The sequence below is a fragment of the Vanellus vanellus genome (assembly GCF_965231255.1).
Source record: "Vanellus vanellus genome assembly, chromosome: 7".
Classification (NCBI taxonomy): domain Eukaryota; kingdom Metazoa; phylum Chordata; class Aves; order Charadriiformes; family Charadriidae; genus Vanellus; species Vanellus vanellus.
The window spans coordinates 34,689,233-34,698,881 of NC_138912.1; the positions used below are offsets into that span (position 1 = coordinate 34,689,233).

At 42.2% G+C, this 9,649-nt stretch overlaps 1 long non-coding RNA gene across 1 annotated transcript; it reads right to left on the reverse strand.

Annotated features, from left to right (window-relative positions):
* Positions 1 to 48: 48 nt before the first annotated feature.
* On the reverse strand, positions 49 to 4,328 carry LOC309674667. Its single transcript, XR_014269417.1, has 3 exons — positions 4,207 to 4,328; positions 1,961 to 2,055; positions 49 to 78 (listed from the first exon to the last, which is right to left on the reverse strand). It is a non-coding gene; the product is annotated as an uncharacterized lncRNA (long non-coding RNA).
* Between the last annotated feature and the right edge of the window lie 5,321 nt (positions 4,329 to 9,649).

Sequence of the window (9,649 nt, forward strand, 5' to 3'; positions counted from 1 at the left end):
TGAAGGGTAGAACAGCACAGGTGGGACTTCACTGCAGTCCGGTATCACGACCTGCCATATCCTTCTAGTTAAAGGAAGCTGGGTAAAGAAAACACAAGCTGTACTTAAGGAATAATACCTTCTGGGAATGTCTAGCAACAACAAGTGTTCTGGGGAAGGAGCTGTGCCTCTGGCCCTTACCCTCACCAGTCAACAACTCCCAAGCTGACTGAGTTAAAATAGCTGACTTACGAGTCATAATTGCTATTCTCAGCAGTAAAATACAAAAATGGTTTTTTTTAATGTACCTTTTAACATGCTGCAAAGTTAAACACTGCTTGCATGTTACCATGGATATAATTTCATGTTTATAAGACTGGTCTTTCCTGGCAGCTAAATGCCTGCATGGGAACAAACAGCAGAGCAGGATTTTGTTTGGCATTTTGCTCCATTTATGATAACAGCTAACTAGTTTTTCTATTAACAAGCTTTGGATTTTACTGGAGTTTCGCTATGAACAGAGTTCATCTCATTGGCATTAAACACATTACAACTGATCCTCCAGTTTGTGTGAGCAGAGCCCTGAAGTCATGAGAATCAGGGCCACAGGATCAAGTCCTAGCATGTTTATGTATCTGCCATGGGTGCTATCAGACAGTATACAGTATGTGAAAACATGCTTCATTTCTGCCTGATGAAGAGTCCACTCCAAATCCAGAGTGCAGGGGTTGAGCTATAACTAAAAACATGATAAATTCTGACTAAACTCAAGACAGTGAAGTTGGGTTTTCATTTGAGGAGAGGGACAGTTTTATTCCACAGGGTCCCAGGAAAAATCTCCAAAATGGAATTGCTAAGTTCATTCATATCAACTTGAAATCAGCTGCATTCAAGCAGAAAGGCTAATGGAGTAAGAATAAAATCCAGACTGGCAGGAAGGCAAGTGTTACCATTTTAGAACACCAAGTCTAAATGCCTCCTTCATTCCCATCCACACTCAATTACTCGTGCCCACATCTATTTCAAAAACTGTGTGTGTATTCCTAGCCCTACTGAATGACTTCTGTGGCAAAAGTCACCTGGTCTTCAGTGGGACAACATTTCATCCTTCAGTGAATACGCCCAGGAATAGCTTTTGGCTGCTGGTTGGCAACGTGTAGGATTGTAACAACTCAGCTGCTATTGCTAGAAGATCTGAAAATAAAATGTAATTCCACAGACAAATCTGGGGATTACACCACATCATGTCCCTCCAAATCACGCAGCCAGAGTGTTTACCTGTGTCTGTGTGTTGCTGTCATGAAAAGTTCAGTACCTATTTCAGTATCAGAGATGCATATCAGTCAAACTTGACTTCAGCTTTTGAAGTGGGTGGAGAGCAACACCACCCCTTTCCTGTACTGAAGTCTGCAACAAAACTGCATTTTACTCACAAACATATCTGTAGTTCTGTTGTGTTCTGACTTTTAAAAAAAATAATCTCATTGGACAGACACCACCAGCAAGTTTCTCCACTCTGTGGAGTGTCTTCACAGCCCTCCCACATAGTGAAAATGACTCAGACAAAACTACTAAATTTAGGGCATTGGTATTCTATGTGTTACGCTGGTGTTCATACAAGTAATGCCTTAAACAGTAAATTTCTGAATTAAGCATTCAGGCATCTTTTCTGTGCTGCATCTGCCACTGAAACAGAACGGCAATGAAGGTGGGCTGAGGAGGAGGTTATTTGGATCATGCTTCGGGTTGTGTTTTGGCTAGAGCTAAATGTGAATTTGAATGAGGTTTTCGTGTACTTTTAGCAATATCTATTGACCTGCAATCGTGATGTTTGATCTCAAGTGATGAGATCGTGCAAGATTAGCTGCCCTTGGGAGATTCCCTTCATCTCAGGCAAGAGACTGCAGGCTTTGACTCACAAAGGGGGATGATTTCTCTTGGGATGACTAGACCGATTCCCACCTCTCAGCATCCAACTCACCCATCTCTCTGAGGTTCCCCTCCTGCAAGGATGGCTCACGAAGCAGCTGCTGAACTGCTGGCTGCAAATCCATGCAGTCAATTAAATCAGTACTTCTGTAATTCAATATACATAGAATTAATTCAATGTAATGTAATCCAAAATACATAGAATTATTGCAATTTTATAATTTGAAAATCACCACCTACTTCACAAGCAACAGCCATCCCTGTGGCAAGGGCAAGGTACTCTGGAAGAACACAGTGGTGGCCAATTAAAGGCAAGAAGTATTATAGCTATCACTCACAAGCCAGGGCTTTGCAGCCATGTGGTCACCACCCAGAAAAAGGGACAGCAAGTTCCTGGCCATAAGGACAGCCGAAGAAGCAATGAGAGGGACGGGACGAGAAGAGGAAAGGGAGAAAGAGTTGCTGAAGCACCTTCTTGGTTATGGCAGTCTTTCCTCTATGCTTGTCTAAAATCACCAACAAATCAGTGTGAGATTGAAGTCAAGGCCTGAGCCAGGCCAAGAGAGCACACTCTCCTTCAGGCTGACCACATCACCTGCTAAAGCCAGCAAGAGTTTTGTGTGAGTGTCTCAGGGAAGGACATAGAAGCAATGACTCATCTATTAATGATGAGTCTGAACTTTTACTATTTATCTGTTTGCCAGATGCCTCTAGAAGGGCATGGTTTTCTAAAATATTTTTGTTTTTTGAAACTGCTGAATAATCTTTACAGATATAGCTCATGATCTGTTACCCAATTAAAACCATGCAATTGCTAGGAGCAATCCGAGCTGTTTACACTGCACACTTCCATCACATCTTTCCTCTGTTCCTCATCATTGGAGCATAACTCTGTAATAAAATTAGGTTCATGCAAAACCATTTTCAGATAATCTGCTGTAGCCTCCAGAAATGTGTATGCTGGTGTGACATGCAGTATTTCAACCTGGGCATCCTTGTCTAAAGTTCTGCAGAGCAGATAAAGAATAATTCTTTTCAGTACAACCCAAAAGTCTGACTTGTAGGTACACCTGCCCTGAGGAAAATTTCCATAGTACAATGTTTATCCTTGTCTGGACTCCACCTGAGAAGCAAGGATCTTAAATGTCCCCAAAGTGCCCACTTAACAGAATTTTAAAAATCCGTGCCTAGAGGGGATGTGGAGGGATTATTTAATCTCTTCTTTTGCTGTAAAGCAGAATAAATAACTCAGACCATCTCTGAAAAATATTTGTCATCCTTGTTCTTGCAAAAAAATCAGTTGAGAAGATTCTACTTTCTCCCTAAGTAATCTGTGCTGTGATTTTACTACTCAGGCAGTTAGAACATTTTTCCTAATGCTTGAGCCTTGTCCCTTTACCTCCCTTTACCTTATCTCCTCATTAGGATATTTGTCCAACCAGCCAACTTTGACTGGGTCAAATTACCTAGTCTTATTACCCAGATTGTGACTTAGTCAGAGCATATAGTGAAGGATTATGTTAAAAACCAAGATCAGGAGGTATATCAAGATCAAAAGAATACCTGTATGGTATCTACTGCTCACTCTTTTTTCCTTAGCTAGCTGCCCTATAAACTGGGAAATTACATTAGTTTAACATTAATTACTCTTGGCAATTATTTTTTTTTAATCATTTTACAATCTAGGTCTGCAGTGTCTGACAGTCTGTTCCACTGTCTGTCCAGAAATCCAAACCTCTTTAAGTGGATTCACATTTTCAGGTTCATTAACATTCCCTTCTTTAGATGCACAGGCAAGCCCTCCTTACTAAGACTCAACTAAAATAAGTCCATAATAACTTCTACCCTGTGAAACAGAGTTGTCTCAACGTATCCCAAGAAGAATATCCCAGTAAAGTGTCCATCTTTCCACTCCTCCCAGAGAGGTGGCTTAACCTACATCCACCTGTCAAAGAGGCTCTGTTCTTTGTCTTTCTTTCTAACTTCACCCAGACAAGTCTGTCCCTCATTTATTGCACAACTTCAGAACTAGCATGGATAATGCTTCTCCATTTCTCCAACTCTGTCCTTCCAGAATGAGCTGTGCTAATACCCCAGTCCTGTGACTTATCCCAGCAAATTTCTAATATGCCCATTAAGTATTTAATCTGATTCTACACTACAACCTCAGGTCCTTTCCATTTTTTCCTATGTTTGCATTGACATTGCTCTCTTAACCTTCCAAAGGTGCTACTGTAATATTCGCTCTTTTAAACTTACCAATGTTTTTCTTCTATGTGTTTCTTAATTTGTACTTACCCAGGTAACTTTTGCACTGGCCTCTTTCAAACTGAGCGTAAAGCCCTCTTCTCACTAGGCTGGTACACGGTGCAACGTTATGGACTCCTATTTCTTCATCACCTAAGTGCCACCTCTCCCCAGCAGGCCTGAGTAAGAACATCCGCCGTTATGTGGAAGGGAGGATCTCCCGTCAAAAATACCTGAGAAATTCATACCTCTACCTTCAAAATATGACATTAGTGAGTGCCAAATATTTTGTTTCCAAACTTTTGATGAAAAAATGAAGTGGTTTGGTATTCCTAAATTAAAACATTTCATTTCAGTGAGTTGAACCAAAGCAAAATATTGCGGTTTGACTCAGTTTGATATCAAACAGTTTGTCTCATCCATCCAGAGCAAGGCTCTCTGACCAGGCTTTTTCCCATGATCCATCACTACAGTAGGTAAGAATGGAGACTGCGACGCACCCCTGGTTAGGTAATGCAGAGGTGGGGGTGGCTCTAAGAAATAATCAGAATAAATACTACCTGTGTCAAAAATACCACAGCAGTTCAGGCAAATGGCTCAGAGTTAATATTAAGTAAGACACCGCAATCCAGCTCAACAAACTGTTTTGAAATGGATCAAACTGACGCAAAGCAAAATATTTCAGTTATACCTTCCTGGTGAGTCTTTTCTTAAATCACAACTTCACAGAAACTTTGCATAAAAGTCACTTCAACACCAAGTATTTTTTAACACAATATAATTAGAAACTGTAGAAATAGATCAGTCATCATGACTTGCTGCACAGGAAGATTAGAATACTGATTCATACATACTTCATATACATTGAATTGCTTCAGGAACCCAGTACTTTTACATCTTCTCCATTCTGTGACAGTTCAAAAGGAAGTCTTTGCTCTCCAATGGCTTGCACATGATGGGAAGTGACGCTAATCATGAGAACAACCAGCAAATTCTTTTGAGCCAATTAGATGGCACCAGTCACAATGACATTAGTCATCCACTCCTCAATCTGAGGAGAAGGAACCAAAATTATCATTCATCTACTCCCGAAGCTGCGAAAGACACAAGGGAAGTGTACTATTTCCCATTCTTATTGCAATTATCATCACACAAAGTGACACAAGCTGCTATTTTCTGCTTCTGTTCTAGGAGAGTAGTGTTTACCCTCTGTGCGGGTTTCAAAGAGAGACTTTGATCTCATTTAACTACTTCGTTCTCCTTCTCCTGCCTGTGCCTGATGACCAAGAAAGGAAAATGCTACACAGAAAGAATATATACAGCCTAATGCCATTAGCCTGTACAGCTTATAAGGGCAAGATGACTGAGATGTGACTGCCAGTTAACAATGATGGTGACAGAGGAGAGAATTGTCATACATGGTGCCATGACTCTGCACACCAGTAAGAATAACAAGAAAAGCAGGAGAAGTGGTAACAGACGTGTGGAAAAGTGCACACAAAAGGAAAACCTCCCCAAAAGTTGATAGTGAAGCATCAGGAGAGGTTAACTGCAGAGGGTTCGAAGTGGGTGACTTTAAGAACAGATCCAGGAATAACACTGGAACAGACAGACAGACTGACTGCACTGAAGTAGCCAACCTAACAAACCACACATCCAAGTCTTTACACTGCTGAGATCAATGAGATATGTACCACTTATCTCAGTGAGCAGAGAGGTGGGGGAAGTCCAAGAGCAACTGACAGGCAGGAGAGGCTGACCAGACCCTGTGTCTCCACACCAAGATGGTTTGAGCATCTCAGAGATGCTGGTGTAGCAATCAAGCTTGCTTCCACCCACAGCCATGAGACCAGACTACCTAGCAGTCCTGGTGAGCACAGACACCTTTCTATATGATGTTGTCTCAACATGACGTGACAGGCACCCTTGAACTGCTTGACAGTTACATACAACTCCAAGGCACAGGCTGGCCAGCTCTGGATATATCAGCTCTTGAAGTCCTTCATACACTTTCGTATCGGAAGACAGAGGTAGTGAAAAAAAGGATGAAAAAACAGAAAATCAACCCTTCTGACAGAGGGGTAAACAGGCCAAGTTAATGGTGAAGTAATATTCCAGAGAAGCCAAAGAAAGATCTGTGGTTTGGGAAGCCCAGATGCCTCCAACACATCTGGGGAAACTGCCAAGATTTTCATGGCAATTGCTCCTCTGGGGTGACATTTTGGTTCACTGCCCAATTAGAGTTTGCCCTTGAAGGACTTTATGGGGTAGATCCTCAGCTAGAGTAAACAGTGCCACGGCTTTCTAGAAGCAGGGCAATTCTGAGCAGGAGAAAATTATGCCCCAGATCTCAGACTGGCAGGGCGGTTTTCTCAGGGGAACTACATCTGACAGCTTCACAAGGAAGGGAAATGTTATCTACAGCATCAAACTCCAATTCAACAAACAAATTTGAAACTGTCTTTAGAAGAAATCATGTTAACAGATGGTACCCAATCCAAGTGGCAAAGATCACAATTACTTCTTTACCTTTCCCATTTTGTCTTTTGTGTGTGTATATGCGTGCTTCAGCCCCAGAGAAACAAATTACGACTCGATGTGGAGCTAATTAAACTATAATATACTGAAAGGAGATTTGGCTGTGTTAATAAATCTGTAGTGTGATAAAGCAAGATACTCCTCTGTAAACACTGAGGTACCTCCCCAGGACTTCTAATTATGAAATAATTCAGATTATCTCCAGAAGTAGTCTTAGATTTGAATGCCAACACTACAGAGAATGAACTAAAGCATGCCAAATCAGATAATCTAAGACCATACATATATACGTATCAAAAGATGACACAGAGGGACAACTGGAATAGTAACTGTTCTGCAGTTGTTGCTAGACCTTACCTTTCTATGGACAACTCTACTGAATCCAATTTCATTCTCTTCAAAAGATGGTATCTAAAACTTTCTGATTTGTCTTTCACACTATGCACTAGAAATAACTTGACCACAGTGGAATAAGACTCACAGCAGCCCTCTTTTTCCCAGAGAAAGAGGGATCTTCCATAAACTGTAAAGATACATTTTTAGTTATGTTCCAGTGCTCATTTATAACAAATGCCTGTTTGCACCATTCTAGCAACATAAAAGGTCTCTAACTCTGAGGTGGGCCCTGCTTTGCCTGGTATGAATAAAGCAACCCTGATCTAAGAAGTGCTGATCTGTCTGTCCCACAGGAAAGGGAACAAACTTTCAGTGCAGACCACCTTCACTCCGGCACATTTTTATCTTCCCAACTGGAGAAGCACTTCAGTAAAGAAAATTCCAGCCTCTAACTGACCTAGATTCACCACTGGCATGAGGAAACCAGGAGTGAGGCTTCTGACAGATGAACTCAGTCCACTTTCTACTAGACTTCAAGATATTTCCACCCGAGCGGTCTATGTACATCCTGCCAGAAGTCACAGCTGCCCTTGCAGAGTCAGCAAAAGGGAAGCTCTGTGTCTCATCATGCAAGGGATGCTGACTGAAGATGCAGCAAAGGGGAGCTCTGGGCATATACAGTATGCCTAAACATCTGCAGCACATCGATCTGTCTGTGGGCAACAGCTTCCTTTGCAGACATGCAGCACTCCAGGCTCTCTTTATGTTCATTTGCATCTAAATATTGCTAATTGGAAATTAAACTCACACTTCCCTGGCTCTGAGCAAGAAAAGTGTGCCCCTTTAGCCTAAAGTTAATGCCTACTCCAGGCTAATCATCCTGGCTCTCTCCATCACCAGCAGGGACAGCCAGTATTGCGAGATGATTCACTGTCTTACATACCTGATGAATCACTGGCTATCTTCAGTGAGAAACAGAGAGCGCCCATACACTTTGCTTAGACTAGATCCCTAGCCTTCAGACAGCTCAAGTAAGATAACGTGTACCCTACCTGGATGGTCCTTTTCTTTTGAGTGTGTCCAGTGGTCAAGAGAAATGAAAAAGGAACTCAGATTGGCTTCTTGACACAATAACCACATAAAACTATCATGAAAGCAAAAATAAAACACTGCTAATATTAATGGCAATAACACAAAAGGTGATTCTCGTAGAAGTAACAGCTGTTCCACAAGAAAAGGAAGAGTGCCACAGCCTACCTGTGTGTAGATACATATCACACATATGCCAAATACAAAGGCCACTGCCAAATCACATGCTGTGTGTGTTTTCAAACAGAGAAGAAGAAAAGAAGCCATTAGACCAAGGGCTCAGAAAACGGGACATGAGATTCCTTCTGCACGATCTTGGTATCCTGCGTGAAACTTTCTGTCCAGAAAAACACCTGTAACCCTGCCCTTTCAACAGAGCTTTGATTTGTTTCCTTGGCTTGGCTTCTGCAGTACTTTTAACCCTTCCATGGAAAGTCTGCTTGGGCCCAAGCTGCATAGTTGGGGAAGTGGCAGGGAAGAACAAGGCTCTGCCAGTGTGAAAGCAGGTAGACTCTCTGCTGCTGCTTTCAAAGCTCTTGCAAGGGTGCACCAGGCAGGGTGGGCTGCCGCGCTTCTCAATAGCAGCATTGCCAGGAAGCAGAAATGACCCAACGGATCCACAACATGGCATAGAGGTACAAGATTTGCACAGTGACCTTGTGCTCCGGTGATCTTGGAGCAGCTGCCCATTTTGCAGTGGGGGTTTCTGCCATGCTCATGAGAGGGCAGTTCAAGCCCCAGTGGAATAGGCCCAGAGACTGGATCAAGTTCAACTAGCTCTGAAACACTCAACTGCATGGTGTGACATGGCCTCCCCTGGGGAGAATTGGGATTTTGTGCATTTTCATTCTAAACACATAAAGCAGGTAGCTAGATGAAATACGGCACAGTCAGGTTCTGAAAAGGCTTCTTGTAGGTGCAAAGAGTGCAAGAGATATACATCATTCTTCATTTAACACTTCGTTGATCATCGACTTGTGGATTGTTCTCCCTCTGAAAAAATCTAACTATTCTTTCTAAATGGGAATTTTGACCAGAGTGATGGAGATGTAGTTAAACAGATTTGGCATAGAGACTGCAATGGCAGCGAGGTACCAATCTGGCTGGGCTTGTACCTGCCCTGTGGCTGAAGCAGAACAGCAACTGCCTATGTCAGCTACACTTGGAAAGAAAAAGGGTTTCTGTTTGAGTCAGCACACAGCATCTGGCAGCCAGGTGCTGACTGCTCCACGAGGCTTCCCAAGCTTAGGAGAGCATCCCTCATCAACCAACTTTTAAAAGATCAGTCACATTCAAGCGTATGCCACCAACTGAAATATGATTATTATGCCATATAAAGCGAACACTTTGAGAGCAATACTTACAGAAGTTTGTCCTGTACAGCTCCTTATAGGATCCTATTTCCAAGTCTTATAAATTAGCCAAGCTGTCTAGACCAAGTTCTGCATGTGCTGCGGATAGATACGCCACAAACCAAGAACAGCAGGAGGATTGTCTCTTCCCTGCAAGTATTTAATAAATCATAAAAATC